This window comes from Phyllobates terribilis, unplaced genomic scaffold, assembly GCF_046119375.1.
Source record: "Phyllobates terribilis strain yellow unplaced genomic scaffold, ASM4611937v1 Scaffold_3__8_contigs__length_932513732, whole genome shotgun sequence".
NCBI classification, from domain to species: domain Eukaryota; kingdom Metazoa; phylum Chordata; class Amphibia; order Anura; family Dendrobatidae; genus Phyllobates; species Phyllobates terribilis.
In genome coordinates this window covers 202,491,728-202,509,878 of record NW_027362763.1, presented here as the reverse complement: position 1 = coordinate 202,509,878, position 18,151 = coordinate 202,491,728, and the positions used below count along the sequence as shown (strand labels likewise).

The following is an 18,151-nucleotide window of genomic DNA, read 5'->3' as shown; positions in this document are numbered from 1 at the left end:
TAGCCGCCTTAGAGGGGTTTTCCTACAAACAAAAGTTGACTTTACTATCATTTTCGAGAGACTGTATCATTAAAAAGAGCTCACTGATTCCAGCATTGTCCAGTAATAGGAGGTCACTGATGGAACAAGTCAGTTTGTGAAATTTCTTACCACATAAATATTCCATCATCAACAGTGAGAGGCATTATAGAAAAGTGGGAGAGTTTAGGAAGCACAGAAACTCAGCCATGAAGTGGAGACCATGTTGTTACAGATAGGGATCATTGAGTGCTGATGAGCATAGTGCATAAAAGCTCTGCTGACGCCATAACTGCTGTGTCCAAATCTCAGGTAGTATTAACATCAGCACAAAAGCTGTGTGTTGAGAGCTTCATGGCAGGGGTTCTCATTAGTGATGAGTGAGGGTGTTCTGTTAACCCATGCTCGCCGAGTATTTGCGGTGTTCTCAATTTTTTTGTTTGAGTCACTGTGTGTGCATGATTTGCGACTGTTTGACAGCTTTAATACATGTGAGGAATGCCTAACAAATAGGCATTCCTCACATGAATTAAAGCTGTCATACAGTTGCAAATCATGCACATGGAGTGACTCTAACATAACATTCGAGCACGCCGAAGATAGTTGGAAAACACCCGAGCATGCTCGTAAATCTTGAGTAACGAGCATGCTCGCTAATCACTAGTTCTCATGGCCGCACAGCTGCATGCAAGCCTTACATCACCAAGCACAATGCCAAGCAATGGATCAAGTGATGTAAAGCTGCCAGTGGAAACATGTTCTATATAATAACGATCAAGCTTCTCTATCTGGCAATTTAACGAATAAGCCTGGTATTGGTGCATGTCAGGAGAATGTTACCTGTCTGGCTGCATTGTGCCAATTGTATGGTTTGATGGAGGAAGAATAATGGTATAGTGTTGTGTGGCGTCCCTGAGGGTTCGACCGCCACAGGGATGCTGCACCACTTCAATGGGGTGTGGTATCCCTCCTTCAAGGTAAGAACGGTGCAATGGTCAGGACCCCACCTCTACATCCAACACCACACTTCTCCCACCATTAGGGGGGGCTAATAGGCACCAGTGTGTTGCCCCTCCCGGGATAATGGGAGACTGGGGAACCAAAAGATAGGGGGAACCATGTAGAGGGTGAGGGTGGAGGACGCACATTTAGGTTACACTTAATAATTGATATTTAATAAACAGCGATCTTGGGCTCAAGGTCTTTGATTGTGATCTTCATCACTGAACGTGGCTTTCTGTGTGAACCGACAGCTGATGGAGACACGGTCCTCGTACTCTGGCCTTGAGTCGAGGAGCGGGTTTGAGTTAACGGCTGTCTCATCCCGGTCAAGGTCCCAGCCCAAGAAGGCCTGGAGCTTAGGAGTGTAGCTCCATCGCAACAGGATCCCAGGGGGATGCAGACGGAGCGGTGTATGCCACCTGTCATCGCTATTCTGGCCTAGTCAGAGGGATTCCGGCTGCAAGAGGGGTACCGGCCCCCGACACCTGACTTTGCTACTCTATGTCCTAGTCAGGGAAGCCCGGCAGGCACAGAGGATCCCACCGGGTAACGGAAGGAGCGGAGTCGCCACCCGTACCCTTGTTCTGAGCGTAGTTCAGAGGGAGACCCGGCCTTTCTACACACACAGATAGGGGAGGACTCAGTCCGAAGTCTAGGAACACTCTGGTGCGGGGTCCTGATTAAGCACTTGAATTGCTCGGAGGTTGTCAGGCCCCTGTTGCTGGTGACCGCAGAACTCTGTGAGGAGCAGGGAGAAGCCTCGCAGCTGCACGCTCCACCGTGAGTAAAAACTCTAGAAGTCGACCGCTATGGCCTCTGGACTCTTCATTTATGCACCGCATCGCACTGCGCCAGACCACCTTCACTACAACTCCCTCCATCCTCTTCTCTGCCCTGAGGCCCTGCTCCGCCTGTGGGGAGTAGTTTCAACGTCGGCTACCACAACATCCCGCCTCAGAGGACAGCAGCAACGCTGGTGGTCTTCACCAGGTACCACAGGTGGCGTAGTCGATAGCAACCACTCAACCCTGATAGCCCGTACAACCCTTTTTAATGTGCCGGCCCTGGGCACAGAAAGGGTCCAGGCCATGGCTACAACCCCACCAAACATCTGACCCGGCTCCGAGTAACCCCCCATCTTCCCAGGGTAGGGCTGCGAGCGTCACAGTTGTTTTTCAGGGGTTGGCCTAGGTCCCATAATTCCAATGAAGGAAAATCTTAAGGGTATGTGCACACAATCCGTGCTGTCAGAGCTTTGAACACAGTATACTTTATGCTGCGTCCAAAGCGCTGTAGGCAGATGAATCCACATGTGTTCATTGAACCATGCGATTCACCGCAATCAATACATTGTATTGTTCTAATTTCTCTTGCGGAGGCTAGTGACTCCAAAAGAGAAATTGACATGCTGCGGTCTGGAAAGACGCACCGCAAGTCTGTGTCCGCGGATGATCCGCAGGAGCACGGAGATGCATAGTGGGTTTGGGATTTCTTGAAATCCCATCCACTTTGCTTGTAATGTAGAACGCTGAGGTTTACATGCAGCACAAATGCGCTGCATCCAATCCGCAGCATTTACTGATGCCTAACAAACAGGCATTCCTCACATGAATTAAAGCTGTCATACAGTGGTGGGAGCAGTTGGGGGAGGCCCTTTTCTGTTCCCCATGACTGTGCCCCAGCGCACAAAGCAAGGTCGATAACACCATGGTTGGGGGAGTTTAGTGTGGTAGAACATGACTGGTGACACAAAGGCCTGACCTCAACCATAGCCAACACCTTTGTGATTAACTAGAATGGAGATTGTGACCCCCCCCCCTATATATGTGTATACTTTTCACAGTTCTGTACAGTTCTGTACAGTTCTTTTTAATAAACCATTGGAATTCACTGCTTCCAATATTACATTAGCTGTGCATTATAGGCAAGAATAAGGGCGGCTGTGGGGGGAGAACACATTGGTGAGTGAGAGCAATGTTCTCCATCACATTAAAGGAAACCTGTCATGAGAAATGTGCCTATTAAACTAAAACCAAAACAAGCCTTGATTGACGCTCTTTCACACGCTGAGCGCGATGTCAATCATTGAGCAGTACTCGTGATTACAGGCTAGGTAGCGAGTAGTCGTGATTGTTCAGTGCTGCCATCCCGCCCAGGTGACTGAAACTGAGGGGCACACTACGGGAATAAAACTTCATTTTCACCCTTCACCTCAACATTCCGATTTATACAAGGATATGTTTAAAAAGGTTTTTATATAGAACATGAAATAAGCATATTTTAATGAAAGGTTTCCTTTAAGAACATGAGAGGTGTTGAGAGCACAGCACTAAAGCTCGTTCAGACAGGCGTATTCTACGGAAGTATGATGTCTGAGTAAAAATCACACTGGCCACTATAATTCAATAGAGCTGTTCTGATGATAATCTTTTCACAAGGACCAAGTGTCCATGTGAAAAAGATCACAGCATGCACTCTTCTCACCCATTCAAGTCTATGTGTCATGTTCCATGACTTGGGAATCATGCAGTATTGTATTGCCATTGTGTTGCTGCTGTTACACTGCTATGGAATCAATTTGCCTTTTAGAAGTTTGTCCTGTCTCTCTCCCTGTAGCCCAGCTCTGATGTCAGTAACCCCTCGTTTCTGCATCCTGTGCCAGTGTTTGTCAGCCATATTTGTCTGAGATTCATCTCTATACACCTAGAATCATAGAATCATAGAATCATAGAATTCTATGGTTCAGAACTGTCTTTTTACCTTCTGCTACTGCGGCTGCTGTAGCTGCTGTAATTGTGCATAATACAAGAGTTCAGCTTGAAAATAAACCTTCTTCTGGAATCTTCATACGTGCCTCTGCAGTCGAGTTGAAGCTATCTGATGAAATCTCTTTGTGTGAATAATGGTACATAGGGACAGCCATAGAAACGGTGTCTGAAGAGCCCTACACTCACAGCCTAGTTATGGAGTCAGAATACTATGCACAAAAATAACAATCGGGTCCCATACGGATCATCAGTGTAGCCTCTGTTTTTACGGACACATTGCCATTAGAAACCGAGAAAACTATATTTGTTCTTGAACATTTTATATCGGTAATGGACAAATAAGGATGTCGCATTGGTGTCACTCAGATGTCACAAGGGCAAAAACAAGTACACATGGATGGCACACAGATGACAATATGGATGAAAATCATCTGAGTTTTCTGGATGAAAATCTGACAATTTTTCATATGGTCGTCTGACTCCAGCCTTACATTGAATAGATGGACATAGGCCCTGTTTCATCAAAGTGTTGACACCAGAAATCTGGCATAAAACACTTTGAAAAATCAAAAGGTTGCACAAAAATTTTGCAACTTTTAGTTTTGGCTAGCTTTGCAATTCTTACGCCACAAATCTTACTCCATACTCAGACTGGAATAAGACTTGTGGCAAGGTGCATGGAGGCGAACACGACTTTTAAGACGCTACGGATTCATTAAGAGGCATGAGACTCTTAATAAATCAGGCGCTTCTGACTCCAACACGTCTCCTCATCAAGATTGGTGTGAATGATGCCGGTCTTAATGAATTGGAGACATAGAGTACATAAAACGGTCTGCACAGCAGGACTGGATGGACATTTGAGCATACAATGGTTACAGAACTACCATAAGGCTACAAGTATAAATAGCCCATTAAGCTAAATCATAGAATTTAAACCAGCAGAAATTTATAGACCACTGCTGTCATTTTGCATTCCAGAAATGGCAGGTGTGGTTCCCATGTCAACGATTTCTGATCTATACTTTGCCATTGGTTTGCAGAGGGTGAATACTAGCGCAGACATAATGGCATCGATCTGCACAAACAAGCCGAAGCACTTAGCCAATCAAGCTCTGCAAACATCTTAAGATTTAACCAGTCAAAATCCATGTCATTGTTTGTCGTCATTATCATGCTGCCCCCATGTTCAGCGACTGTGGCTGGCAGCTACGGAGAAATAATGCACGGGCTGGAACATTTTGTCTTCGTCTTAGGATTAATGGGGCATGAATAGCAGAGCTGACACGTCCGCTGTATTTTTGGCTCTGCGTGTTGTTAGCCCACAAGTGTTTTTTTCCCCAAAATAAACAGAATGAATGAGGCTGCGGAGTAACACGTTACTGGTCGGCCTTAAAATAGCCCTAAACATGGGTCATACAGTATCCCCGCACTATGATTACATTTACAGGCGCCGCTGGCTTATGGGTCAGAGGACAATGCATTTGTTCTGCTTTTTTGGATTTGATTCATTTGTACAATAATAATTTTCAATATAGAACGGAAGAGTACACTGCCATAAAAGGAGGCCTGTCAGAACCCAGCGTACAGGCGCTCTATTCATCATTTGTCTACTAACACAGACTATGCTCAGGGCCAGCCCTAAGGGCCACAAACACATTGCATGAAAGTCAGCCCAATTTGGCCGCAATAACCATCTGTCTAACGTGTTTGGTGACCTCACCATTCTTTCCTGACAGTAAGGGGAGAAAGGGGTCAGGCTTTTTAAATTAAAAACACCCTCTTATTAGAGACAATCCACCACCAGAGGTGCATGGCAGCGGCTTATTCACCCCTCCACTTAAAGAACACATGCACACTCGGCCTAATTAAGCGCCCATGTGTATAGAGCATACATGTCAAACTCTGGCCTCTGGGCCGAATCTGGCCTTCTGGGTGGTATTAGTTGGCCCGTGATACAAGAACCACCACCCCTATGTGGGGCCCATTATTCTGTATGGAGGACTATTTGGGGCCCATTATTCTATTATTCTCTATGGAGGACTATCTGGGGCCATTATTCTGTATGGAGGACTATGTGGGGCCCATTATACTGTATGGAGGACTATGTGGGGCCCATTATACGGTATGGAGGACTATGCGGTGCCCATTATTCTGTATGGAAGACTATGTGGGGCCCATTATTCTGTATGGAAGACTATGTGGGGCCATTATACTGTATGGAGGACTAGGTGGGACCCATTATACTGTATGGAGGACTATGTGGGGCCAATTATACTGTATGGAGGACTATGTGGTGCCCATTATTCTGTATGGAAGACTATGTGGGGCCCATTATTCTATTTTTCTCTATGGAGGACTATGTGGGGCCATTATTCTTTATGGAGGACTATGGCCATTATTCTGTATGGAGGACTATGTGGGGCCCATTATTCTTTATGGAGGACTATGTGGCGCCCATTATTCTGTATGGAGGACTATGTGGGTGGGCCATTATTCTGTATGGAGGACTATGTGGGTGGGCCATTATTCTGTATGGAGGACTATGTTTGGCCATTATTCTGTATGGAGGATTATGTGGGGCCCATTATTCTGTATGGAGGATTATGTGGGGCCATTATTCTGTATGGAGGACTACGTAGGGCCATTATTCTGTATGGAGGATTATGTGGGGCCCATTATTCTGTATGGAGTACTATGTGGGGCCATTATTCTATATGGAGGACTATGTTTGACCATTATTCTGTATGGAGGACTATGTGGGGCCATTATTCTGTATGGAGGACTACGTAGGGCCATTATTCTGTATGGAGGAATACGTAGGGCCATTATTCTGTATGGAGGACTATGTGGGGCCCATTATTCTGTATGGAGGATTATGTGGGGCCCATTATTCTGTATGGAGGACTATGTTTGGCCATTATTCTATATGGAGGATTATGTGGGGCCCATTATTCTGTATGGAGGATTATGTGGGGCCATTATTCTCTATGGAGGACTATGTAGGGCCATTATTCTGTATGGAGGACTATGTGGGGCCCATTATTCTGTATGGAGGATTATGTGGGGCCCATTATTCTGTATGGAGTACTATGTGGGGCCATTATTCTATATGGAGGACTATGTTTGACCATTATTCTGTATGGAGGACTATGTGGGGCCCATTATTCTGTATGGTGGACTATGTGGGGCCCATTATTCTGTATGGAAGACTATGTGGGGCCCATTATTCTATTATACTCTATGGAGGACTTTGTGCGGCCCATTATACTGTATACAGCTTGGTTTTTTATTTTTGGCTCTCTGTGTGTTTGAGTTTGATATCCCTGGTATAAAGGAAGAGGGAGTTGACCTATCACTTATCTCAGAGATATGGGTACTTTTAATCTGGACAATGACATTGTACAGTCCCCTTTATTAAAGTGGTTGTCCATGGCTTAGATATTGATGACCTATCTTTAGAATAGGTCATCAATATCAGATTGGTAGGGGTCCACTACCTACCACCCTCACTAATCAGTTGTCTGCAGCTCCCATGGCAGCCAGATGTACAGATCAGGAACAGCACAGCTCTGTACACTGCATAGTGGCCGTTCTCAGGCACTGCAGCTTGGGACCTATTCACCTCAAGGGTAGATCATCAGTAGTTTGGACAACCCCTTTAATGATTATGTCATACCACTTAGTGTTTAAATGATAGGACGATACAGAGTACAAATGACAATAGTGACAGTTGCCTAAATGAGACACAATGCCCCAGGGAACGTAGCTAGATCCAGCACAGCCCACAGGTTTAGACATCATGTGTGAGATCGAGTTAAGGACCCTCACTCCTCCTGTAGCTGTTGAACTATTGTCTTTATTGTCTGTACAAGTCTCCGCTTAATTGTGAATTGCTGTGGAATGTGATGGCGCTATAGAAATAAAATTATTATTATTTTAAAAACAAGTAAAGAAACAAATATATTGACAGATAATATTGATTTAATTTGGATTATACTCTTGTTGATATCAGTTTGCATCCATTGTAGCTGAAATGTTGCTAGATTGTAGAACATGGAGCATGCTGCAGTATCAAGTGGAGTAAAAAGCATGGCAAAGTGGAGCAGACACTGAGATGGTCACATTTGTGATTGGGCCTCAAGGTGGCCATGCACCTTAGATAACCGTCAGCTGAATGTTTATTCATCTGACAGCAATTTCTCTCGACTTCTCAGTACATCTGCACTCAGTCTGAGCCGAGCCTGCAGGTGCCTTCAATAGGGAGAGGGGAGTAACCCACTGTCAGACGTCTGGCAATAGAATTACAGTGCCTTGAAAAAGTACTCATACCCTGTGAACTTTTCCATATTTTTCACATAACATCAACAAACTTAAATGTATTTTATTGGAATTTTATGTGATACACCAACTCAAATTAGCAAGTATTTGTGAAGTATAAAGGAAATTGTATTTTAACCCCCTTCATGACCTATGACATATACATACATCATAGGTCGTGTCTCCCTCTTTGATGCAGGCTCTGGCGATGAGCCGGCATCTTTCCCAGCATCTTAACAGCTGATTTGATCAGCTGTCATGTGCCTTTCATAGCCATGGGTGTAATCGTGATCCACCCGCGGCTGTGAACGTGTTAAATGTCGCTGTCAATCTCTGACAAAGGCATTTAACTGGAGCGTGCCGAAAGCGCGTTATAAGACCCGCCCATCGGCGCCCTTGTCACATGATCGCAGGGTGACGATGGGTTGGCATGACAGCCTGGGGGTTTGCAGAAGACCCCTGTGCTTGTCATTGAAGATCTCCTATGAATGCCGCCCCTGCTACATGTAGCACAAGCGATTGGATGATCGCAGCTTCAAGTCTCCTAAGGGGACTATTGAAGCAGGCAAAAAGAAGAAAAAAAATGTTTTAAAAAATATAAAAAAAATATAAAAGTTCAAATCTCCTCATTCAAAATAAAACAATAATAAAACAAAATACACATATTTGGTATCGCTGCATTTGGAAAAGTCCTATCAAAATAGACACTAAATTAATCCGATCGGTAAACAGCATAATGAGAAAAAAAAAACAGGCGATCAAAACATCGTATCTAGCCCAAAATAGTATCAATAAAAACGACAGCTCGTCTCGCAAAAAATAAGCCCTCACCCGCCCCCAGATCCCGATAAATGGAGACGCTACGGGCCTCGGAAAATGGTGCCATGATCTTTTTTTTTTCTTACAAACTGGATTTTTTTTCACTACTTAAATGAAAAAGAACCTATACATGTTTGGTATCTGCGAACTCGTAATGACCTGGAGAATCGTAATGATAGGTCAGTTTTAGCATTTAGTGAATAAAAAACAATTGTGGAATTGCACTTGTTTTGCAATTTCACTGCACTTTGAATTTTTTTCTCGTTTTCCAGTACACGATATGGTAAAATCAATGGTGTCGTTGAAAAGTAAAACTCGTCCTGCAAAAAACAAACCTTACATGGCCATATTGACGAAAAAATAAATGTTATGGCGCTGGGAGGAAGGGGAGCAAAAAACAAAAACGCAAAAATGGAAAATCGCAAGTTCGTGAAGGGGTAAAAAATATAACTCTGAAAATTGGTACGTGCATTTGTATTCTGATACCCCTAAATAAAATCCTGAGTGAACACTTGCCGCTAGAAGTCACATAATTAGTACATTGAGTCCACCTGTGTGTAATTTATTCTCAGTATAACTACAGCTGTTCTGTGAAGGCCTCAGACATTTGTTTGAGAACATTAGGGATCAAACAGCATCATGAAAACCAAGGAACAGAACAAACAGGTCAGGGATAATGTTGTGGAGAAGAGAAATGCAGGGATAGGTTATAAAAAAATAGCCCAAGCTCTGAATATCTCATGGAGCACTGTTTAATCCATCATCTAAATATGGAAGGCGTATGGCACAACTGCAAACCTACCTACCATGACACGGCCATCCAACTAAGCTGACATCCCAAGCAAGGAGAGCACTAATTAATGAAGCAGCCAAGAGGTTATTGTCATTCAAAGAGGAGCTGCAGAGATCCACAGTTCAGGTGGGAGAATCTGTCCACAGGACAACTAATAGTCGTATACTCCGCACATCTGGCCTTTATGGAAGAGTGGCAAGAAGAGAGCCATTTTTGAAAGTCAGTCATAAGAAATCCTGTTTGCAATTTGCAAAAAGCCATTTTGAGGACGCAGCTAGTGTGTTGAAGAAGGTGCTCTGGTCAGATGAGACCAAAGTAGAACTTTTTGGACTAAATCCAAAACTATGTGTGGCGGAAAACTAACACTGCACATCACCCTGAAAACACCATTCCCATTGTCAAACATGGTGGAAGCTGGTCAAAGTTGATGGGAAGGTGGATGGAGCTAAATACCGGACGACCCTGGAGAAAAACCTGTTAGAAGCTGCAAAATACTTGATACTGGGGCTTAGGTTCACCTTCCAGCAGGGCAGCGACCTTAGTTTGCAAAGGAGAATATGCAAAAATTTCATCCTCTAGATGAGCAAAGCTGGTAGAGAGGTGGTCCTACAAAGTATTGACTTAGGGGAAGGGGGCTGAATACAAATGCGTGTCACAATTTTCAGAATTATATTTTTAGAATAATCAGAAAACCATGTATCATTTCCTTTACCCTTCACAAATACAGTGAAGGAAGTCATTATTTGATTCCTTGCTGTTTTTGTAAGTTTTTGACAGCCTCAAAATCTTAATGATTTAGAGATGATCTGCAAAGAGGAGTGGACCAAAATTCCTCCTGACATGTGCGCAATCCTCATCATCAACTACAAAAAACGTCTGACTGCTGTGCTGCCAACAAGGGTTTTGCCACCAAGTATTAAGTGTTGTTTGCCAGAGGAATCAAATATTTATTTCTTACTGCAAAATGCAAATAAATTTATCTAATTTATACAATATGATTTTCTTTATTATTTTTGGATATTCTATCTCTCAATGTTAAAATAAACCCACCCTTAAAATTATAGACTGTTCATGTCTTTGTCAGTGGGCAAACTTACAAAAACAGTAAGGGATCAAATAATTATTTCCTTCACTGTACTTGCTAGTTTGTGCTGGTACATCACATAAAGTCCCAATAAAATATATATAAGTTTGTGGGTGTAACGTGAAAAAATATGGAAAAGTTCATAGGCTATGAATACTTTTTCAAGGCACTGTATTTATTGGGAGGACAAAAGTAAAATGAAATGCAACTTTGGAGAATAATGAGTGGGTTTGGTCAACTCTTTCCTGATGTGTTTGATGCTTTAAAAAGGTAAGTTACATTATAGCTGTTGCCCTAGAGCAGGGGTCCCAAACACGCGGCCCGCGGCCCCTCCAGCTGCTTCTTGCGGCCCGCAGGCACAGACCCCGTAACTATCGCGGCTCTCTCCAGCAGCCGCCGACATCAGCGCTGTAATGCAGAGTATTGCCGCGCAGAGACCGGCTCTCTGCACAGCAATACCAGTGTCACCTGCCGGCCTATCAGAAGCCAGCAGCTGACATTGGCGTCCCAGCGCAGCGGAGTATGACGTCACTGCTATGCGCAGATGTCAGCTGCTGGCCTCTGATAGGCCGGCGGGTGACACTGGTATTGCTGTGCAGAGAGCCGGTCTCTGCGCAGCAACGCGGCAATACACTGCATTACAGTGCTGATGTCGGCGGCTGCTGGAGAGAGCCGCAATCGTTACGGGGTCTGTGCCTGCAGGCCACAGGTGCAGAAAGGACGCCGAGGGAACGGAGGACAGGTGAGAATCTTTTTTTTTTTTCTCTGTCATGTGAAATACACCACAGGGGACCTGTGCTCAGTATGGGGGGGGTGCACTGTGCGCAGAATGGGGGGATGGGGACCCTGAGCGCAGTACGGGGGGACGGGGACCCTGAGCGCAGTATGGGGGGGGACGGGGACGCTGAGCGCAGTATGGGGGTACGGGGACCCTGAGCGCTGCATGGGGGGACGGGGACCCTGAGAGCAGTATGGGGGGACGGGTACCCTGAGCGCAGTATGGAGGGACGGGGACCCTGAGAGCAGTATGGGGGGACGGGGACCCTGAGCGCAGTATGGGGGGGCGGCGGGGACCCTGAGCGCAGTATGGGGGGAGACGGGGACCCTGAGTGCAGTATGGGGGGGACGGGGACCCTGAGCGCAGTATGGGTGGGATGGGGACCCTGAGCGCAGTATGGGGGGACGGGGACCCTGTGCGCAGCATGGGGCGACGCGGCCCTGTGCACAGTATGGGGGGGCTGCCCTGTGCGCACTATGGGGGGGGGACCTGGATGGGGGACATTTCTGCAACATGGGGACCTGGATGGGAGACCTGGATGGGAGACCACGTCTGCAATATGGGGGACCTGGATGGGAGACCATGTCTGCAATATGGGGGACCTGGATGGGAGTCCATGTCTGCAATATGGGGGACCTGGATGGGAGACCACGTCTGCAATATGGGGGACCTGGATGGGGGACCATGTCTGCAATATGGGGGACCTGGATGGGGGACAATGTCTGCAATATGGGGGACCTGGATGGGAGACCACGTCTGCAATATGGGGGACCTGGATGGGAGACCATGTCTGCAATATTGGGAACCTGGAGGGGAGACCATGTCTGCAATATGGGGGACCTGGAGGGGAGACCATGTCTGCAATATGGGGGACCTGGCGGGGAGACCATGTCTGCAAGATGAGGACCAGTTCAAAAGGTGTATAGAAAATAAAATGGTATCACTAAAAATGTCACTTTGTCATGCAAATAATGCGGCCCCCCAAATTAAATGTTTTTCCGTGTGCGGCCCATACGCCCAGCTGAGTTTGAGACCCCTGATCTAGGGTATATAATATACACAGGGGCAGACATATCATTGGTGCTCACAGGGGCCACTTCCACCGATATAAGCACAGGGGCCCGTGTGTGTATAGACTTCTCGAATGGCACCAGTCCCGTTAATTCACGTCCGTGTTTAAACACTGATGTGTGAAGGAGGCCTTAGGCAATAATAATAATAAAAAATATATATATATATATACATATATATATATATATATATACAGTACAGACCAAAAGTTTGGACAGACCTTCTCATTTAAAGATTTTTCTGTATTTTCATGACTTTGAAAATTGTACATTCACACTAAAGGCATCAAAACTATGAATTAACACATGTGGAATTATATACTTAACAAAAAAGTGTGAAACAACTGAAAATATGTCTTATATTCTAGGTTCTTCAAAGTAGCAACCTTTTGCTTTGATGACTGCTTTGCACACTCTTGGCATTCTCTTGATGAGCTTCAAGAGGTAGTCAGCGGAAATGGTCTTCCAACAATCTTGAAGGAGTTCCCAGAGATGCTTAGCACTTGTTGGCCCTTTTGCCTTCACTCTGCGGTCCCGCTCACCCCAAACCATCTGGATTGGGTTCAGGTCTGGTGACTGTGGAGGCCAGGTCATCTGGCGTAGCACCCCATCACTCTCCTTCTTGGTCAAATAGCCCTTACACAGCCTGGAGGTGTGTTTGGGGTCATTGTCCTGTTGAAAAATAAATGATGGTCCAACTAAACGCAAACCGGATGGAATAGCATGCCGCTGCAAGATGCTGTGGTAGCCATGCTGGTTCAGTATGCCTTCAATTTTGAATAAATCCCCAACAGTGTCACCAGCAAAGCACGCCCACACCATCACACCTCCTCCTCCATGCTTCACGGTGGGAACCAGGCATGTAGAGTCCATCTTTTTACCTTTTCTGCGTCGCACAAAGACACGGTGGTTGGAACCAAAGATCTCAAATTTGGACTCATCAGACCAAAGCACAGATTTCCACGGGTCTAATGTCCATTCCTTGTGTTCTTTAGCCCAAACAAGTCTCTTCTGCTTGTTGCCTGTCCTTAGCAGTGGTTTCCTAGCAGCTATTTTACCATGAAGGCCTGCTGCACAAAGTCTCCTCTTAACAGTTGTTGTAGAGATGTGTCTGCTGCTAGAACTCTGTGTGGCATTGACCTGGTCTCTAATCGGAGCTGCTGTTAACCTGCGATTTCTGAGGCTGGTGACTCGGATAAACTTATCCTGAGAAGCAGAGGTGACTCTTGGTCTTCCTTTCCTGGGGCGGTCCGCATGTGAGCCAGTTTCTTTGTAGCGCTTGATGGTTTTTGCAACTGCACTTGGGGACACTTTCAAAGTTTGCCCAATTTTTCGAACTGACTGACCTTCATTTCTTAAAGTAATGATGGCCACTTGTTTTTCTTTACTTAGCTGCTTTTTTCTTGCCATAATACAAATTCTAACAGTCTATTCAGTAGGACTATCTGCTCTGTATCCACCTGACTTCTGGCACAACACAACTGATGGTCCCAACCCCATTTATAAGGCAAGAAATCCCACTTATTAAACCTGACAGGGCACACCTGTGAAGTGAAAACCATTTCCGGTGACTACCTCTTGAAGCTCATCAAGAGAATGGCAAGAGTGTGCAAAGCAGTCATCAAAGCAAAAGGTGGCTACTTTGAAGAACCTAGAATATAAGACATATTTTCAGTTGTTTCACACTTTTTTGTTAAGTATATAATTCCACATGTGTTAATTCATAGTTTTGATGCCTTCAGTGTGAATGTACAGTTTTCAAAGTCATGAAAATAAAGAAAAATCTTTAAATGACAAGGTGTGTCCAAACTTTTGGTCTGTACTGTATATATATATATATATATATATATATATATATATATATATATATTGGCACTAGACCCCCTTCACACATCAGTGTTTAAACACGTACATGAAATAACGGGACTGGTGCCATCCGTGTTATTCATCCGTGTCTCCGTTTTTACCATCATTGTAGTCATCAGTGTTTTTCCAGTATGGATAAAGAAATGACAAAGCTTCTCCTATACTTCACAATGTTATCCCCTTAATGGCCAGGCCATTTTCCGATTTTGCGGTTTTCGTTTTTTTGCTCCCCTTCTTCCCAGAGCCAAACTTATTTTGTTTTTCGGTCAATATGGCCGTATGAGGGCTTATTTTTTGCGGGACGAGTTGTACTTTTGAATGACACCATTGGTTTTACCATATCGTGTACTTTAAAACGGGAAAAAAATTCCAAGTGCGGTGAAATTGCAAAAAAAAGTGCAATTCCACAGTTGTTTTTTAGGGTTATTTTCACCATGCTCACTAAATGCTAAAACTGACCTGCCATTATTATTCTCCAGGTCATTAAGGGTTTGTAGACACCAAACATGTCTAGGTTCTTTTTTATGTAAGTGGTGAAAAAAAAATCCAAAGTTTGTTAACAAAAAAATGTTGCCATTTTCCGAGACCCGTAGCGTCTCCATTTTTCAGGATCTGGGGCAGAGTGAGGGCTTAGTTTTTACGCACCGAGCTGACATTTTTATTGATACTATTTTGGGGTAGATCCGATGTTTTGATCGCCCGTTATTGCATTTCATTTAAATGTTGCGGTGACCAAAAAAACTTAATTCTGGGGTTTTTAATTTTTTTCTTGTTACGCTGTTTACCGATCAGATTAATTCTTTTTTTACCTTGATATATCGGGCGGTTCTGAACGCGGCGATACCAAATATGTGTATATTTGTTTTTTTTATTGTTTTATTTTGAATAGGGTGAAAGGGGGGTGATTTAAACTTTTATACTTTTTTCTCAAAAAATTTTTTTTTACCTTTTGCATGATTCAATGTCTCCATGGGAGACTAGAAGCTGCAGTTGTCTGTTCTCCTTTACTACACACAGGCGATCATCAGATCAACTGTGTGTAGCAGAATTGCTCACTGGCTATGAGCGCCGACTGCTGGGTGGCACTCATAGCAATCTGGCAATGACAACCGCAGGGGTCTCCTGCAGACCCCGGGTTATCATGCCAAACCATCGGCGACCCACAATCATGTGATGGGGTCGCCGATGGGTGGAGCCAACGATGCGTTTCCGATAAGTGTCAGTTAAATCCGCTGTCAGAGATTGACAGCGGCATTTAACAAGTTAACAGCCGCGGGTGGATCGCGATTCCACCCGCGGCTGTTGCGGGAAAATGTCAGCAATATAGATCAGCTAACATGTGCCCGGAAAGGTGCGGGCTCAGCACCAGAGCCCGCGCTAAACAGGGGGTTGTGATGTGTGTCGTACTATTACGGCAGACGTCATAAAGGGGTTAAACCCGTACAGCACACTGATGGTACACTAACTCCATCCATGAGCTGTACGTGTTTATCACGGACCCATAGACTTGTATTGGCCATTGTCATCCGTGCTGCCAGAAAAAACAGACCTGTCTCCATGTGTTTTGCAAGGACACCCGGTTAGGTTATAAAGGGTACCGCATTTACTCTTCCGGGGTGGTGCCGTGTATCCACCAATTGTCTCTGTTGATACATTTTGTAATATCACAAGGTAGTTTTCTGTCCACAGCATGGAGGTGCTGTCTATACCTGAGGGACTGTCGGGGCCTATTCCCTCACACATACTACCAGGACAATCCTTCTCAAAAACAAGAACAACCATGTAATGAAAGAGAGTAGTAATTATACTGAGGATTCATTCCAAGTCTGTGTTTTATGGTCTGGGTACATAATGCATTTTCCGGACTGGCTGCGAGTCTCCTCACCCGAACCCAACAGCTTCATATGTGCCTGAGGATGTGGAGTGTGGGGTCCGGAGATTCACAGTCGGACTGGAAATCACGGTCCATATAGCCTTAGGGCCGTTCCCACTGCGTTCTTCACCACGTTCACTCGGGCTTGCGTCCGAACCCCCCGGACAGGATACGTGCATATGCGCCGACAGGGCCATTGACTATAATGGTGCAGATAGGACCATTGACTCTACCTTCACCATTATAGTCAATGTCACTGTCAGCGCATATGACCGAATCCTGCTTTGAATTTATTAAGCCTGTGAATTAATATTTAACAGATGGGAGAAAAGCAGCACGAGCCTATAATACTGTGTGGATGGGGCCACGGTGGGATTTGAACCCACAACCCAGAGCCGCGCCCGTCACTAAGCCACCAAACCTGTAGGAAAAAATTGTGCTTTGGCCGAGACCACTTCATGTCTTGGAGTCCCTGGCAATGTCCTGCCAGCTACATATGTGGCGGGCAAGCCACATAGGAGAACTCTCCGATCTGCCGCCTATCTATCCTATCTATCTTCTGATAGCTATCTGGCTCGCAGGCATCTTCTGATAGATATCTGGCTCGCTGGCAGATGCTTTCTTTATGACACTACCATGATCTCTGCACTGCACCCGATTATACAGGTAAACCTCAGCTCTATTTATATGCCCGTGATGGCAGAAACTTCTAACTTAGGGAGACTTAAAAAAAAAAAATATCTAAAGAGACCTGCTGGCAGTGACCCCCGCTCCTGCTGACAGTGACCCCGCCCCTGCTGACAGTGACCACGCCCCTGCGGGCAAATTGTCCCGCCCCTGCTGAATATTTAGGGGAAATTAGTTGAAACGTCTTTGGTATTGCCACCAGCTCATTTGCATAAGTCGGTGAGCGAGTGCTCTGATTGGCTGGCTGTGGAATACTGCATCTGCAGCCATGTGATAGACAGGAACATCATCCTGACAGGACAGGTCGCTGCATGAGGGACACGGGGTCACAGATTAAGGAAATGGGGCGTAACTCAGGGCTGTATTTACCCCTGGGCACCTTAGAGCGGGTGCCTAGGGCGGCAGACAGGAGGGGGCGACGTCAGCATGATTGAATAAACAAAAATGTATTTCCCCTGCTTCACCGCTGGACCGAGCGTCAGTATCGCCGATGATATTTGGTGGGGATATCTATCCATCATCTACCACATCCTATACATAATTTAGGGCAGGGGTCCCAAACACGCGGCCCGCGGGTCGCATGCGGCCCCTCCGGCTGCTTCTTGCGGCCCACAGGCACAGACCCCGTAACTATCGCGGCTCTCTCCAGCAGCCGCCGACATCAGCGCTGTAATGCAGTGTATTGCCGCGCAGAGACCGTCTCTCTGCACAGCAATACCAGTGTCACCCGCCGGCCTATCAGAGGCCAGCAGCTGACATTGGCGTCCCAGCGCAGCAGAGTATGACGTCACTGCTATGCGCAGATGTCAGCTGCTGGCCTCTGATAGGCCGGCGGCTGACACTGGTATTGCTGTGCAGAGAGCTGGTCTCTGCGTGGCAATACACTGCATTACAGCGCTGATGTTGGCGGCTGCTGGAGAGAGCCACGATCGTTATGGGGTCTGTGCCTGCGGGCCACAGGTGCAGAAAGGACGCCGAGGGAACGGAGGATAGGTGGGAATCTCTGCTCAGTATGGGGGGGGGGGCACTGTGCGCAGTATGGGGGGATGGGGACCCTGAGCGCAGTATGGGGG

At 45.7% G+C, this 18,151-nt stretch overlaps 1 protein-coding gene across 5 annotated transcripts in view; it reads right to left on the bottom strand.

Annotated features, from left to right (window-relative positions):
* NGEF (neuronal guanine nucleotide exchange factor) overlaps window positions 1-18,151 on the bottom strand; it is a 235,068-nt gene that overhangs the window by 53,155 nt on the left and 163,762 nt on the right. The gene's annotated exons all lie outside the window — the stretch shown is intronic.